The 16,860-nt window shown below is 45.7% G+C and overlaps 1 protein-coding gene across 4 annotated transcripts in view; it reads right to left on the reverse strand.

Moving 5' to 3' along the window:
- LOC146809791 (vomeronasal type-2 receptor 26-like) overlaps positions 1–16,860 on the reverse strand; it is a 230,560-nt gene that overhangs the window by 168,934 nt on the left and 44,766 nt on the right. The gene's annotated exons all lie outside the window — the stretch shown is intronic.

Here is a 16,860-nt window from a genome sequence, read left to right on the forward strand (position 1 = left end):
TGTGATCTCGGGGCTTTTTTTCACTATTTGAGTTCTCATGGAGATGCCCTTTCTAAATGTGATGGTAGGGCTGTTGGAGAGATCTGGTGCTAAGACTGCATCTTTCAGGACAATCGGCCAATTGTGTTTTATTATTGGCCTGATCTGACATTCCTGTTGGGTAAATGTAAGGATGAGTCTAGGCGTGTTTGTTTCGTGTATCTGTTCAGTTTTGCTGCTGTTAAGTTCTAACAGGAAATCCCTGGACCTTTGGGCTACTTTGACAACTGCCTGATTGAGGGTAGATGTACTGAATCCTCTTTGTCTAAACCTCTGAAGTGCCTCACTAGTGCATTTATCCTGATGTTCTGTGGTGCTACATATTCTTTTTATCCTTAGTAGTTCACCATAGGGTATACTTTGCACTAGATGTTGTGGATGGGCACTCAACGCATGAAGCGTCAAGTTCTCTGCTGTCTCCTTTCTGTAAAGAGTAGTGTTTATCTTGCCCTCATTGATATATACTCTTACATCAAGGAAGTCAACTTCTTTTTCCCTTATATGTGATGTGAACCTTAGGTTCGCTGCATTGTTGTTAATGTTCTTTGCAAATGAAATGGCACTCTCTTCACTGCCCTGCCATACTACAAACACATCATCAATATACCGAAGCAAGTGTCTAACATGCTTGGTATATTGTTCACGGTATGTTGATTTTAGGGTCTGCTCCTCCCACCAGCCTACCGTAAGGCAGGCATATCTGGGGGAGAAGCAGGATCCCATCGCTACGCCCCATGATTGTTTGTACATTTGAGACCCAAACATGAAATAGTTGTTATTTAGACACCACTGTATGCATTTGATTATGGTCTTATTATGTTCATAACACTCTGCGGGTCTTGAATCCAAAACATATTCTGTAGCTTCGAGCCCAATGTTGTGTTCAATGCATGTATACAATGACTCTATATCCAGAGTGATAAATCTCATGTTGGTTCCCCATTGTATTCCTTTCATTTTATTGAGGAAATCTCCTGTGTCTTTTACAGAGGTTGGGAGGTCTTTTACCAGATCTTGCAAAACATAATCGACATACTGCGATATGTGTTCTCCCACACTGTTAATACCAGAGATAATGGGTCGTCCTGGAATGGGGTTAACATTTTTGTGTGTTTTAGGCACAAAGTAGATAGATGGGATAACTGGATATTCTACCCATAAGAATTTGAATTCTTCTGTAGATATCATGCCTTCGCATTTGAATTGATGGAGTTGTTTAGTTAGCATCTCCTTTGCTTTATTATACTCTTTCATGGTAGTTTGTTGGTAGCATGCCTGGTCAGATAGTTGTCGTTGTGACTCTTTTAGATAGTCACATTGGGGCCAAAGCACAATGTTGCCTCCTTTGTCCGATTGTTTTACTACCACCTCATGATTTTCAATTTGATATATTATCTACTGGCGGTCGCCAGTAGATAGTTATAGTTAGGACCGTGTTTCCATAGGAAATCTGAAAATTCTATTTTGAATAACGTTGGCGCCGGTTGACGAATCCTCGCAATTTTTTCAAAATAGGTGAGGCGCTCCGCTCCGCTCCTACCCTGAAAGTCTCGGGGGGATTCGTCAAGCGGGGGCTGAGAAAAAAGGGGGGTCCCAAAACGCGTTTTTCCCATGCATTTTTCCATAGGGACCTTCAGTCCAAGGTACAGCTCAAACGGCTGAACAGAATTACTTTAAATTTGGCAAAGAGGTAGTCCTCAGGTCAGGGATGTGCCTTTTGCATATCTGGAGTCAATCTGTTCAGTAGTTCCAGAGAATATTTCAGTTAAAAGTACATATATATCTATAAGCGTGCACCGTGCGCGTACGGTAAGCATACCGTACGCGCACGCTGCCGTGCGCGAGCGCAATTCTGATTGGTTGTTAGATGTCAGTAAACCTTCTAATCGGTCGAAATCAGGAAGTGTTGGCCGCCATTTTGTCTCTCGCAGTCTGAGGCAGTGAAAAACAAAGGTGGAGAACGTGAAAAGGGGGCAGGGTGGACAGTTCCTGACCCCCTAGCCTTTGTCAGGGGGTCACTGAAGAACCCCCCAGTGTGAAATTATTATTTTTTTTTTTGAAAAAGCGCGAGGTGTGCGCACCGTACGCGCACGGCACGCACAACGCATCGTGGGCGTTCGGTGCGCGAAGCGTACCGAACACCCACAGCGCGCGCACAGTGAAAAACCTGAAGAAAAAAAAATGAAGAAATACATAACTTAGCATTTAAAAAACCGTACAAATTCACTTAAAAAACCATAGGTTTCACACACGTTCTAGTTAGGAATTAGCATTTAAAAAACCTTGCAAATTCACTTAAAAAACCATAGGTTTCACACATGTTATAGTTAGCTGGACATTTCCCTCGTAAAAAACCAATGAAATTCCCCCGTTATAGTTAGTGCAGGCAACTATAACTCACGCGACCGCAATCCTCTGCTGATGACGTCAGATATTACATCACTGATTACATATGTGTCTTTCTGAAAAATAAATATTTGTAATATATGTATAGCTAAAGATTAATGGAAGAAGACATGGGTAAATAGGTGTCTAAATACAGTGATGTAATATCTGACGTCATCAGCAGAGGATTGCGGTCCCGTGAGTTATAGTTGCCTGCACTAACTATAACGGGGGAATTTCATTGGTTTTTTACGAGGGAAATGTCCAGCTAACTATAACATGTGTGAAACCTATGGTTTTTTAAGTGAATATATATATATACACAAATTCCAACAGCTCGATTGTTAACAAGGGCCCATGAGGGGTGGAGTGTTATGCCGGCTGAGTCCTCAAAGAAAGTTTCAACATGTTTGGAAGTAAACTTTTTTGTATCTACACAGTCTGAGTGAACATTTCCTTCACATTGTGTGGGATTTCTTGCCTCATGTATATATATAGTAATTGAAAAAAACACAGGTTTCAGGGACGTTATAGTTAGGGATTAACAGTTTCAAAACCTAAGAAATTCACGGAAAAAAACAAAGGTTAGAGGGACCTTATAGTTAGTCTGACATTTCACTTGTAAAAAACCTGAGAAATTCAGCGGTTATAGTTAACTGAGCTAACTATAACATGCGCCCCGCAATGCACTGCTGATGACGTCACATATTACATCACTCATGACATGGTCAGTGACATCACCAATGACATCTCAAATTACATCACTGATGACAATATCTAGTAACTGTGAGGGTTTCAATAAAGTTGAAGAATGTTATATATATATATATATATATATATATATTTATATATTTATATGTGCCAAAGTGTATTGAAGAATGAGTGGGTGTATGAGTGTCTGTATGGATGATTCAGTGGGTGCGTGACTGACTGTATAAGTGAGTGATTATACGTGTCTCAGTGAGTGTATGGGTGAGTGACTAATGGGTGTGAATGTCTATATCAGTCTGTCAGTAGGGTATGAGCATCCTTTTAACTGTCACTCACTTAAATAAATCTGATTCCTAGGCCACTCTTCTGGGTGCACTGGGGGTTTGCCAGTTCATTGTTATTTGCTATTTGGCTAACAACAAAGACTTATCAGCTGGAATGAAAGCCTTTTCAGCTTTCTAGGGCTTCCCATGGTGAGCAGTGATAAGTCTTTCATATCATACTCTTGGAAACCCTGTTAAATCTATTCTAGGTATTGTGAAAACTAGCTGGGAGTTTGACTTTGATGTGCAGTTATCAGAACAGGAATGATTAGCCACATTGACACAACCTGTGGTTATAGTTAGGAATATGGACCTTTTTTGCTTCTTGCATCTATAGATAAATCTATTTGTGAGTGGCCCCAATCTGGAAGAATCGATTACAGTACTTTGTCATTTGGAACTCAGTTGTGATTTTCTTGAAATGTATGAATGAGGGAGTCTGCCTCAAAATTTTGATGGCCTTGTAGGTGAACAGCAGTAATGCTTAGATTTATTGCCCTTAGCCATTTACAGATAGCTTAAAATGAGAGAGACAGTGGTGTGGAATGAGTACCTCCCTGCTTGTTCAGATATTACATTGTTATTGTACTGTCCGTCTGAACAAGAATGGAATTCATTGTGAATGAAGGAAGGAACCATTTCAACGCTAGGTAGACCGCTCTTAGCTCCAGAAGGTTGATATGAGAAGTTTTCTTCTCTGACGAAGATGGGAATCCTTTCAGTAAATGTTTTGATGCAACCCACCATGGAAATGAGATAATTGTTTACTGAAGCAGTCAACTTCTTCCAGCAGCCTGGGAAATGATTCCACTGGTTTTTGAGGCATTGCTCTAGGGGTTTCATCTGAAGCCTGGCATGAAGTACCAGATAAATATATTATACCATTGGTCCTAGAAAGAATGATATCTGTTGAGCTGTAGGATGAGCAGTTTGTAAAAGATTGAGACATTTCAGATGGATAGATGATCCAACTGAAATGTCTCTCCCATGAGGGATACACTTTTGTGATTTGAGTTGCCAAGATTGCACCAAGATAGAATACCCTTGTACTGGGTAGGTTGTACATTTTTTGATGTTAATCTGGAAACACAGGAAATAAAGGGAATTGAGGTATAGTTGAACTTATTTCAGAGGCTCCTCTGAAGAGGCACCTTTTACTAGCCAATCATCTAGATACGGTTACCCAAAGATGTTTTGCCTCCTGAAGTGTGCTGCAACAATAGCCATACACTTTATGAATATTTGAGAAGCTGATTTTAGACAGAATGGTAGGTCTTCGTATTCGTATTCGAAATGTCTATTGCACACATCCAGTCCCCTTGATATAATTAAGGGTTAAACTGTTGTAATGCAATCATCCTGAATTCTTATGTATTTTCTCAGTATCCGGAGGTCAAGAATAGGGCTAAAGTCTTCTTTTGGCCTTTATCTTTTAACCAGAAAGCAACAGAAATAAATCTGTGATCTTTTTTGGTGATTCAGAACCTCCTCCACTGCATTTTTCTGATGCAAGGTGTTTAGTTCTTTTAGCAGCAAATCCTGTTCATAAGAAGTGTTTGGTAGCATAGATAGGGGAGGGGATTTGAATTAAAGAGAATATCCAGTATCAACAATATTCAAGACCCATGTTTTGATGTTATTAGGAGCTACTTTTGTAGATGATGAACTATGCTTCCCTCCACTGGAGTGATTGACAGGATGTTGGGGGAAGTAAAGTAAAACAGTGTTTGGCAGGAGATTTTCCTGCAGCAGCAGATTGTTGTTGGCCTCCTCTTCCTCCAGAGGGCTTTCGAAGGTGGTAAGGTTGCCTCTGATGTAGTTGCTGTTGGTGTGAATACTTAGGTTTTTTTGTTAACCCTCTGTGGAAAGAGGCGCCTGTCATAAGTCTTATACCTCCTCCTGGACTGTTTCTCGAAACCCACAACCTTCAATGTTCTCTTTTCATGCTTCATGCAACTCATCTCATTGTTCACATTAGTACCAAAAAGAGAATTTCCTGAAAAAAAGAAGAATCTAGATTTGTTGTTGCAGGTCAAGGTCAAGTTAATCTGAGCCATGAACTCCATCTCATACAGATACCGTGGCATTCTCCATGAGCCACCCGGTCGAAAGGATCCACCACTTCACCAATTATCTGGTTGAAGACAAGCATGCCCTCAAGAAGGACCTCTTGGAAATCTTGCCTGTCTTCATTAAGTACCTTGTCAGTAAATCTTTGAAGAGCATCCCAGATTGATTTGTCAATACTCCCAAAAAGTACAGTGGTGCTGACTACTTTTATTGTTGATGTCAATGTTCCGCAGATTATCCTACCATCAGTATCCATCATCTGGTCTTTTTGTTCAGTGGAATAGTCTGAGCTACTGGATGGTTTTTCTTTGCTTCAGTAAAAGTGACCTAGTCTGGATAAGGGTCAGGAAGAGAGAGTCCTGATCAGGTAGTTTGTATTTTTTTACACATGTAGATGTAGCAGGTGTTAGAAATAAGTAATCCAGAGGACAGTGGAAGAAGAGGTTTGAATGCCGTCTTCACAAAGGAGGGGGTTCAAAATCAACAGAGATTGATGTGGTAGGAGTGGGCACTGTCTCATTTAATGTTGCTGTTCCTCTAATCACAACCTTGTTAAGTGTGGTGAGGTCGTCTATGGGTGAGACACTGGCTGGAGGTGAGTCTGACAGAGTAGACGAACAGTTTCTGATAGAAGAATGAGTTGTAGTAGGTTTCCTACATGGACATAGTCTTCTACAACAAGAATGAGATCTTTTACTGGATCATCTAGATCAGGAATGAGATGTAAATCTCTCTCTAGATAACCACTTAGATCTACATCTTGATCTTGTGCACGTTTGTCATCTTGGACATCTGGACCATTATGCAGTTCGAGGCATGGGATACGGAGTTAAATAGCCCCTATCTCTTGGTAGTCTTTTAGGAGCACAATACAGTGCTTAGGTAGGAATGGTGGAGAGAACAAAGGCTCAATAATAGCTGGTATTCTTGGTGAAAAACAAGGAGATGTTGAACCCCTCAAAGATGGAGTATGCGAAAAGAGCATTTCAGGTATGACTTCTTATAAAGGTGAATACATGCAAAAATAGTCTGTCAGGCGTAACTGGCACTTTTATCTTACTTAGCTCTTTAATTCATGGCACTGAAATATGGGTCAACATCGAAGGGGACCTCTGTCTTGACGTCAAATGTAGTTTCAATTGCGTCTGACGTGTTTTTGATGTCAATGGGGGTTTCAACGTTGAAGGGCGTTTTGACAGTGACCGTCCATCTTCTTTCAACATCGAGTAGGGTCTCAACGGCACCTTTGACGGCGTAACTGTAGCTGGCGTGCAGATGGGTACGTTGCCTGAGTTAGACATCATCCTGCTGGACGACGATTGGGAGTGCTGCCTCTTCCTCTGATGGCGCTTCTTCATGGAACTACGCCCAGGGTAGTCCTTGGAGTAGAATGAGTGAGCTCTACTAGAAGAATGAACTTCCCTCAGGTTCTTAGATGAGCCAGCTGCTGCTTCCCATCTTATTTCTTGTAGTTCATGGTCTTCTCTCTGTCCTTCAGCGCACTTCTGGAAGTGGCTGCAGGATTCTGGAAGATGGTCCTCATGAAGTTAGGCAATACAGACTCAATGAGGGTCTTATTGGGCCAGTTACTTCCCAAGAATAGTGCACTTCACAAACATTGAAGGTATCCTTACAGGAAAGGAAGGATATTTTTAATTAGGAAATTGTCTAATTATGCTCTTTTGCCTTAAAAGAAGTTAGGTACAATGTGACAATAGAGGTTTCAGAAAGGTTTCCACAGGCAATAAAACCAAAAAAGCAGAGCTCAATGCCCCAGGATCCTGTTTACAAAAGCTGAAAAAATGAACTGATCTAACTGTTATTTGTATAGACTGGAAACATGTGTATATGTACTTTTGTGCAAAGTTTATATATAGATAGAAATGTTTTTAACTTGCTCTAATATCTCAGTACACGGGCAGGACTATTCTGTGCTTACAACTATTTATGATGATCCCACAGGAGGTAACTCACTGTTCTGTCTTCTCTTGATGATTATCAGATGGGCGTTGATGGCGGTGGTGGTGGTGGCAGCAGCTGGCCTCCTCTTTCTGGTCTGGAAGTGACCAGGAGAAGGAGGTCCCAGTCATGGGATATTGTGGCCCTTCTTAAAAAGTTTACCACACCAGATTGCCTCCTCCACACAGGTAATTGAGAGGCATGGGTAGCCAGCTGCCTCTGAGGTGATTACAAGATGGTGGTAATGAAGACCACAGTGGGAGTAGTGGCCCTCAAATGATATGTGGAATCCCTGAGGGGTGTGGTAGCTACTTGTCAATATGTTAAATTGGAATAGTTGCCACTGTCACATTGGGTTCTGCGACTTCTGTGGAGAACTAGCTCCTTGGGGTAGGCTGCTGCTGACAGCCTGAGATAGCAGGACATGGTGCTTGAGTCTGGTCCGCAAGAGATACTGAGGGCCTGGTCCCAAAAGCCTGTGAAAATGATGCCTAAGGAGCAAACATGAAAGCTAACTGAGGGGGAGGCTCTCTTCCTAGATGCTGTGATGGAATGCCCTCCGCATAATAATGGATGTGCACCCCTGCCTTGAGTGCCCAACTGAACTGATGTCTAGATCCCTAATGCTGATTTTTGTTGTCATAGTTAAACACAGATCATGAGTGTGCACTATGACATAGGCCTGTCTCATGGATTAGAGTCTTGTTGGCACAGGAGGGGTGCCCAAAGTACAACCCTCATAGTGATGGAAGGTTACTGGCTTCACCAGGTATTAAGCAATGCAAGCACGATGGTGGCAGCATACACCGTAGTGATCAGTAGGAGTGTAACAGGTCTTTTTTACATGCTCACCCATTTTTAAAGTACCACTGCTGTGTGCTTAACTCACCCTTGGCCTACAGTCACTTGTCGTGTAGTGCTGAGCAGCATAGGAGTGGTCTATCTGTCCTGGGTATGTGTGTACCCGGGAAGGGTGCAATACAGAGATAATGCAGTACTGAGCTGTGCATGCCTGATAGGTGCATGTGCTGGGTGTATGTGTGCCCATGAGGCGTACAATACATAGAGGGTATAGTGCTGTGCAGAGCATTGAATGCTAAATGCATGTGCTGGATGTATGTGTGCCTATGAGTGATACAGTACATGAAGGCAGTGCTGTGCAGTGTGTGTAGGTTTTATACATAAACTGGGTGTATGTGTGCCTCTGAATTGTACAATACACAGAGGGCGCTTGGCTCCATTTTGGGAGACACAGGCCTGCATAGTAAAACAATGGAGAAGAGGCAGAGAAATCCTCTCAGACAGATTTGTGTATTGCTACATTCCTGTAAGCTAGTTGGGACACACACTGAAGAAGGAAGAGATATGCGTCTCGTGTACACTTCAAACGTTGCCCTTTGATTCAACGAGAACACATTTCAGGAAAGAGATGGGGCTGATAAGAGAATCATAAAGAGTAGGGCTGGAGCCCTGGAATAACTTTTTGATACAGATATCACTTTGGCTGACATCTGGGTATGAACTCTATTCTTTCTTTATGGCCTGTGTTTTGGGGCTATCAGCTTTGGAGGATCTCCTGCTGTGACAGACTGCTATTCAGAGGAAGAAAGCAGAGGAGCTGACTCTTCAAAAGAAGCAGACCCCAACATAATCAATCAAGGACTTAGACCCTAAATTACATATGGTGTCTAGAAATGGACTATAAGAAGGGGAGTTCAAGACCCCAAAAATTGTCATCTGCCAAGCAGCCTGACGGGCTGAGTGATGTGGAGAAGTTCTGCAATACTTTATTCTGTTGTCAGGACTGGGGGCAAAGGCCTGCTAGTCTTCCTTCTGGATAAGGGGAGATTACCCAGGGAATCCAAGACAACCTGCTCTGGAGCACCAGTGCCTGCCTGCTTACCAAGACCAGTGTACCCTGTGAGAAAAAGTAAAGCGTTAAAGGGAGCGAGGTCCAGTGGGGAACCCTGTTGAGTGGACTCCCATTGAGGGGTGAGGAGACACTTGCTGTATCAATCAAGTCATTGCCAGTGTGCAGGACAAAGTCAGTGGCCCCTGTATGCCAGAGGAGGGCTTCAGTGAATTTACCTGGTTTCAGCCTGGCCCAATTTGGCTGGAGCCCTTGCGTAGTGTCCAGTCGGCGACCCCATAAGCCAGGAGGGGCAAGTCATGAAAAGAATGCCACGCATTAAGGGCTATAGCCATGTGCGTTAGCGGGCTGCGACCGCATATGTCAGGCGGGCCGCCGCCACGGACTTCACTATGCCGATCAGGCAATAGCCTGTGTATTGTGAGGATATGTTGACCCGAATGCCAAAGGCTGTCACCAAGAGCATCAAGATCTGCAACCTGATCTGCAATTCCCGCCAGAGAAGTGAAGACGCATTTGTAGCACCTACGCACCATCACCCAGGGTAAGGGACAGGATCATCACAACAACCCCCACCCGGGGTTAGATAGGATACTTACCTCACAGGAAGAACCGCAAAAAACCTCCACTCCCTTTGGGAGATCGACCATGTGTGAGGAAATCTGTAGCTGCTGAGTGCAGCCCGCTAGGGCAGGGTGCGGCAAGCTCATCTGAACTCAGATGCTGCCACTCCGTGCACCCATGGTTGGTGCGCACTCAGAAAATCTAGATGCTTCACTCATGCCTGTGTGGGTAAGACTGATTTCAAGACTGTCATCCGTAGGGAAACTAAGCTACAGCACTACCATACTGGAACACTGTTGACTTTAAATTGAAATTTGCGTTCACACTTCGTCCTGAGGGAATATTGACCTACTCGACCATGCTATCCTGTGAGTCAAATGCAGAAGGGGTATTGGACCCAGTTACTCAGAATCCATACTAGGATGGGCCTGGAATATCAGTAGTAAAAGGCATCAACCACCATTGTTGGGCCCAGTAGCACCCGCATGCCTCATGGTCCTCAGGAAGGAGTTATGACACAGCTCCTCTTCATCCTAGTCATTACTGATTGAGGCAGTACCACACCTAGATAGGCACCTACCACACTAGTCTTTTTTATGTCTATGATCTTCATGTAAAAACAAACTCCACACCCCTCTCCACTTCTTGTGAGTAACATTGGAGGTGCAAAACTCCATGGAAAGAAATACCTGATTTGTGCCTCTTTGAATTGTTCCAGACGTAGGAGGTGGGGAGGGTACGTATGTCCATTATTTCAGTGATAACATGTTGATCCATTACTGTTAGACCTGGTACCTTGGTGTGGTTCTCCCTTCCATTTTCTGCTGTTGCCTCATGTGTTTTTGCTGGTGTTAGATGCTTTGGGCACTGTGCCACTGCTGTCCAGTGCCACAGTGCAAGTGCTCCCTATTGTAAATTGATGTATGAATTAGTGATTCCATGATTGGTTGATTTGGGTTACCAATCAGACCCTAGTACTGTACACCAGGAGTGCCCAGGGCTGGTAATCCAAATACTTCTGGTGGGCTTGCAGCACTGGTTGTGCCACCCACAGAAGCAGCCTGTAAAAGTGTGTCTAAGCCCTGCCATTGCAGAGCCTGCGTGCAGTCTGGTGCTGTCATGCTGGCTGGGCAAGTACACCCACTTGCCAGTCCCTAAATCTTCCCTTTTCTTCATATCAGGCACCCCTATGGTAGGCCCAAGGGCAGGGTGCATTGTAAGTATAAGGTAGGACATTCCCTGGTGTGTGTGGCATGTTCTAATAGTGAATTACAGCCATTTTCATTTTTCACTATTGCAAGGCTACCTTTTCTCCATTGGCCAGAATGAGCATTTTGAATATTACATCTTATAATCCTAACTGACTCAGGGAACATGGTAGAAATTCGAATTTAGTATGCCTGAACTCAGAATGATAAAATACATCTTTTAGTGAATTTGGTTTTAACATTCTGTGTTTGAAAATACCACTTTTAGAAAGTAGGTATTTTCTTGTCTAACCATTCAAACCTGCCTCTGCTAGGCTGTGTATTCCTTCTCTGGAGTTTGAGTGACAGGGCTGGGGGATTCCAGGAGACAGGGTGCGTCAGCCCAGTGGTGAATAGAGAGATCTGCATCTAGATGGGTGGGAGGAGTTGCACCTGGGACCTGAATAGGGATGTGCCTTCCCTCCACAATGCTGGCTACACCTCCTGTGGTGCGTCTGATGTCTCTGCCCTGCACTCTGAAAGGAAAGAAGGAGTCATGTTAACAAAGTGCTCCAGGACTGACCAGAACTGGTTTGGACTAGGCAAAGGCCTCTCCCTTCAGAGAACAAAGGGAAACTTAGTATAAATATTGGGACCCAAACCCAAGAACTTTAGATCACTTTGGGAAGCAAGAAGAAACCTTTGCTGAGGAGTGGAACCAGAAGAAACTGAGGAGAGACTATCTCTAAGCTGAAGTGCTGCTTGGGGGATTGGCCTGCAGTGGTTGCCTGACTGCCAAAGAAAGGAGAAAGGACTTTGTGTGCATTTTCATTCAACTCGTGTAAGGATCTCCAAGGGCTTGGAAAAGAGTTTGCCTCGTGCTGACGTCTCAGGGACAACAGACTTCAACCACCAGCTCCTCAGAGTTCGTTAGAAGTGCCGGCTGTTGTTTTGGGCCTTCTGGGGGACTGCGTGTCGTAAGGAGCTGGAAGCGCGACTCACGGAGAAGAAGCGTTTCGCTGTCGCAGCCGCTGCCGTCGCATCACTGAACAAGGGTGTCACGGCTGTAGCTGTCACATTGCACGGCACCACGAGAAGCGTTCCCGCAACGCAAAGAAGCATGTTGCCGTCGCAGCCGCTGCCGTTGCATCACTGAACAAGACTGTTGCCGCTGTAGCTGTCGCATTGCACCGCATCATGAGAAGAGTCTCACATCGAGGAAGAAGCGTGTCGCAGTCGCAGTATCTGCCGTTGCATCATGGATGTCGACGCTATAGCTGTCGCATTGCACCGCATCAAGAAAAGCGCCTCGCATCCACGGAGAAGCGTTCCGCCGTCGGAGCTGATGCTGTCGCATCACTGAACAAGGGTGTCGCCGCTGCAGCTGTCGCATCGAGTGGAAGCGTCTCACATCGTCAGAGAAGAGTGTCGCCGCCAAAGCCGCTGTCGTCGCATCACTGGACAAGGGTGTCGCTGCTGCAGCTGACGCGTCGAGTCTTCTCGCAACATCGGAGAAGCGTGCCGCATCTGGAAGATCTTCACGTCTTACTTTCATCACATCACCATCGTTGCAACCCTTTCGTTGCCCTGCATGTCGCATCTAAAGGGACATTGACTTAAAGTGTCGCATTTAAGATCTAAAAGAGAACTAAGCTAAATTCTACAATTTTTAAGTAACAGTATTGTGGAATTTTGTCGTTTATGATCTTGTGTTAAATCTTTATAAAGAATACTTATTTTTTATATAAACCTTGTGTGGTGTCCATCTGTAGTGTTGTCACTTGATTACTATAGGTGTTCACAAATGCTTTACACACTGCTTCTGAGATAAGCCTGTCTGCTTGTGCCAAGCTACCAAGGGGGTGAGCAGGGGTTATTTTAGGAGTGTACCCCCTTACCCTGACGAGAGGCAAGGGTCCCTATTTGTCACAAGTGCATACCTGTGCCAACCAGAGACCTCCAAATCTAAAATTGGTGGTCAGCGGTGTGGATTCTGGACTTGCATTTGTGACTCATGTACAGTGATTGGTGAACACTACTTGTGAGTGCAGACCAAAAATGCAACCACCTACTTTTGGTAGATTTCTTTTTTGGGATTTTCTATTTTTGCCGAGTTTAACCATCATGGAGGACACAGCATCCATCGCCTCTATTGATTTGGAATGGGAAGAGGAGAAACTGGAAAGCTACAAAGTAAGGCAGCTGAAGTACTTCTGCAAGAAATTCAATGTTTCCATTATTGGGCTCTCCAGGAAGGAAGAGTTCTACAAGGCGCTGAAGGCCTGGGTAGAAGCTAGGAATGCCACTGAGAATGAGGAAGGAGATGAGAATGCAGATAGGCAGCTGGGTGGGTCATTGGGTCCAGGAGGAAGGAGAGCACCTTCCTCCACAGGCAGCAGTGTTTCTGCCAAGAGTCTGTCTCCAGAGGAGCTGGAGGATAGAGAAAAATGCAGGAGTCATGAGATGGAGCTGGCCAAGCTCAAGTTGGGTGGGCAACTGGAATTAGAAAATAGGAAATTGGCCCTAGAGGAAAAGAAAATGCAGTTGGATCATGAGAAAAGTTTGAGGGAGTTGGAATTGAAAGCCAGGAGCTTGAGATTGCTCCCTCTGGTGGCAGCACACCGTCATTGCCTGTTGAATCCAGGGTGTATATTCCCAAAGATGTGGTGAAAGAATTTTTTAAGAATGATGATATTGGGCAGTGGTTCAAGGCCTATGAGGTAGCCATGTCTTCCCACGGGTCCCTAAGAAGGATTGGGGAGCGGGGTTGTGAGGGCGGTTCCTTAGTGAAGGGCGCGACACACTGTTAGACTTGCCTTCTGAAGTCTATAATTCATATCCCCACATGAAAGATGCATTAATGTCCAGGTATGGTTTAACTCCTGAATTGTACAGACAGAGGTTCAGGGGTTGCAAGAAGATAGAGAACAGTACCTGGTTGCAATATGTCACTTTTTTCTGCAGAGTATTGGATGGCTGGATAAAGGGTAGCAAAGTTGATGATTTTCAGGGGCACTTTGATTTTATTGCATGGGAGCATTTGTCAAGTAATTGTTTTCCAGAGCTACGCGAGCACCTGATTGATAGTAGGCTGACTAATCCTAGGAAGCTTGCTGAAGAGACGGACCACTGGGTCAGCACCAGGGTCACGTGGGAGATTCAGACAAGAGTGAACAGGATCCCCAGCAGAAGAGTGGGGGGACAAGGGTAAACAGAGGGAGTTCCAGAGAAGGCCCCAAAGTAATCCCCAAGGGAACCAAGGGAAAGGTTCCCAGCCTCCCCAACAGAAACCATCAGGGGCCCGACAGGTCCACCTGTTCAAGGGGGACCCCTGAAATGCTACAAATGTGGGGACCTGGGTCATAAAGCGAATGATCCCAGGTGCCGCCACTTTGTGAAGACAGTACCCCCGGTGCAGCTCCCCGGCAGATGGCTAGTGTAGCCCTGTGTGAGGAGATGGGTGCCCCAGGTGGGTGGGGGCCACCAGAGATGTCCCTTGTCTCTTTAGGAGACTGTGAGGTGGTCCCTAGGACCCAACTGCCTGATAACACTAAGAAATACGGGCAGTGGGTGACCATCAATGGCCTAGAGTGGAGGCTCTTAGAGATACAGGAGCCAGTGTGAGAGCTGTCAAGTGTCACCTGGTATCTCAAGAGCAGGTTGTCCCCAATGCATTCTATTCAGAAGTTGTTGCCACTGACAACACAGAGAGCCACTACAAGGTGGCTCAGGTTCCCTTTGAGTGGGGGGGTCTCTGGTATTCTTCAGGTAGCTGTGAGGCCCGCCATGCCTGTTGACTGTTTGTTAGGGAACGATCTGGAGAGCTCACCTTGGGCGAAGGTGGAGCGGAGTGCTCATTTGGAAATGTTGGGTCTGCCTGACTGGACGTGTGTCACCACACGGTCCATGGCAGCCAGTAGGGGTTCTCAAGAGGACCTGGAGCCTGAGAGGAGGGCCCAGGTACCTGCCATAGAGAGAGGAGGCAGGAGGCACGGGAAACCGGCCCCCAAAGTTCCCACGGTCCAGGAGGGAGCAGACCCTGTGGGGGATGCCCTGGAGCCTACAGGGTAACAGGTAGCTGAACTGGGGGACCTGCCTGAGCTGACCCATTGGCAGCAAGAAGGAGGACCCTCCAGGGAGGAGTTCTGTAAGGAGCAGAACAAGTGCACTTATCTCGTGGGTCTGCGGAAGCAGGCTGCAGACCAGGCAGCAGGTGATCAGTCTGGGTCACATTGGGTCTACTGGGAGAATGGTCTCCTGTATTCTGAGCCTAAAGTTGCTGAGCCTGGGTCAGCCCATGTGCTGGTGGTACCCCAGCACTTCAGAGCCTTCCTACTGGGGCTGGCTCATGATGTGCCATTGGCAGGACATTTGGGGCAGGACAAGACCTTTGAGAGGCTTGTCACCCACTTTTATTGGCCCCAAATGTGCAGGAGTTCAGACACTCACTGCAGGACATGTCAGACTTGCCAGGCAAGTGAAAAGAGTGTGAGGAAGCACATGGCTCCTCTCCAGCCATTCCCTGTGGTCAGCACCCCCTTTGAACGGGTGGGTATTGACATTGTGGGGCCACTGGACCCCAAGGCAGCCATGGGCAACAGGTTCATCGTGGTCTTGGTTGGCCATGCCACCCGGTACCCGGAAGCCATACCTCTGAGGACAGTGACGGCCCCCGTGGTGGAACGACACTGATGGTAATTTTCCCCAGAGTGGGATTCCCTCGCGAGGTAGTGTCTGACCGAGATACTAATTTCATTTCCAAGTATATGAAGTCCCTGTGGCAAGAGTGTGGGGTAACCTACAAGTTTACCACTCCTTACCACCCCCAAGGAAATGGGTTGGTTGAAAGGTCCAACCGAACCCTGAAGGGCATGATTATGGGTCTTGAGGAACCCATGAGGCGTAAGTGGTACGTCTTCTTACCATGCCTACTCTTTGCTTACCGTGAGGTGCCACAGAAATCTCTAGGGTTCAGCTCCTTTGAGCTTCTCTATAGACACCCAGTGAGAGGACCTCTGAGTTTGGTTAAAGAAGGCTGGGAGAAACCTCCCCAGGATGTACATAGCTACATGCTGGCCTTTACGAACCAAACTAGGAGTTTCAGGCAACTCGCTGAGGTGAATCTGGAAGCCAGCCAGTAGGAGATGAAGCGGTGGTACGACCAGAATGCCACTCTGGAAGAGCTTCAGCCTGGTCAGAAAGTGTGGGTCATGGCCCCAGTGGAGCCCTGCGTGCACCAGGTTAAGTGGACCGGACCATTTGTGGTTGTGGAGCGCAAAAGTCCAGTTACCTGCTTGGTGGCCTTGCGGTCTCCCAGGAACCCCTTGGGGGTTGTCAGGAAAAGTCTGAATACCATAATTACTCGACTTAAGACTGAGGGATTGCATCGGGTAATAGTAAAACTCTCCCTCCACAACTGTTGGACTAATGTCTAATACCATATAGACTCCATTCTAAGATGGCCGCCAAAGTTCCCCAACTAGCCAATAAGTCTGGAAGTCTCGCGGGAGGCGAGATTTCATTTTGACACAGCGTGCGCTCTGCTGCGCACTTCAATTTAGTTTTGACGCGAAGAGACGTTCTTGTCAGCACTCCGTTAAAGATTAAGCCTTTCTGCTCGCGCTGAGTTCTGTTTATCTCTGCCGGTCTACTGACCCTTGCAGAGATAATTCTGAGAGAGAAAAAGCTGTTCCGGTAAATTCTGTACCCGTAATCCAGTCATGAAAAATAGCACTCTTAGAGATTATAGTTA

The sequence above is a fragment of the Triturus cristatus genome, chromosome 7 (assembly GCF_964204655.1).
Source record: "Triturus cristatus chromosome 7, aTriCri1.1, whole genome shotgun sequence".
Lineage (NCBI taxonomy): Eukaryota > Metazoa > Chordata > Amphibia > Caudata > Salamandridae > Triturus > Triturus cristatus.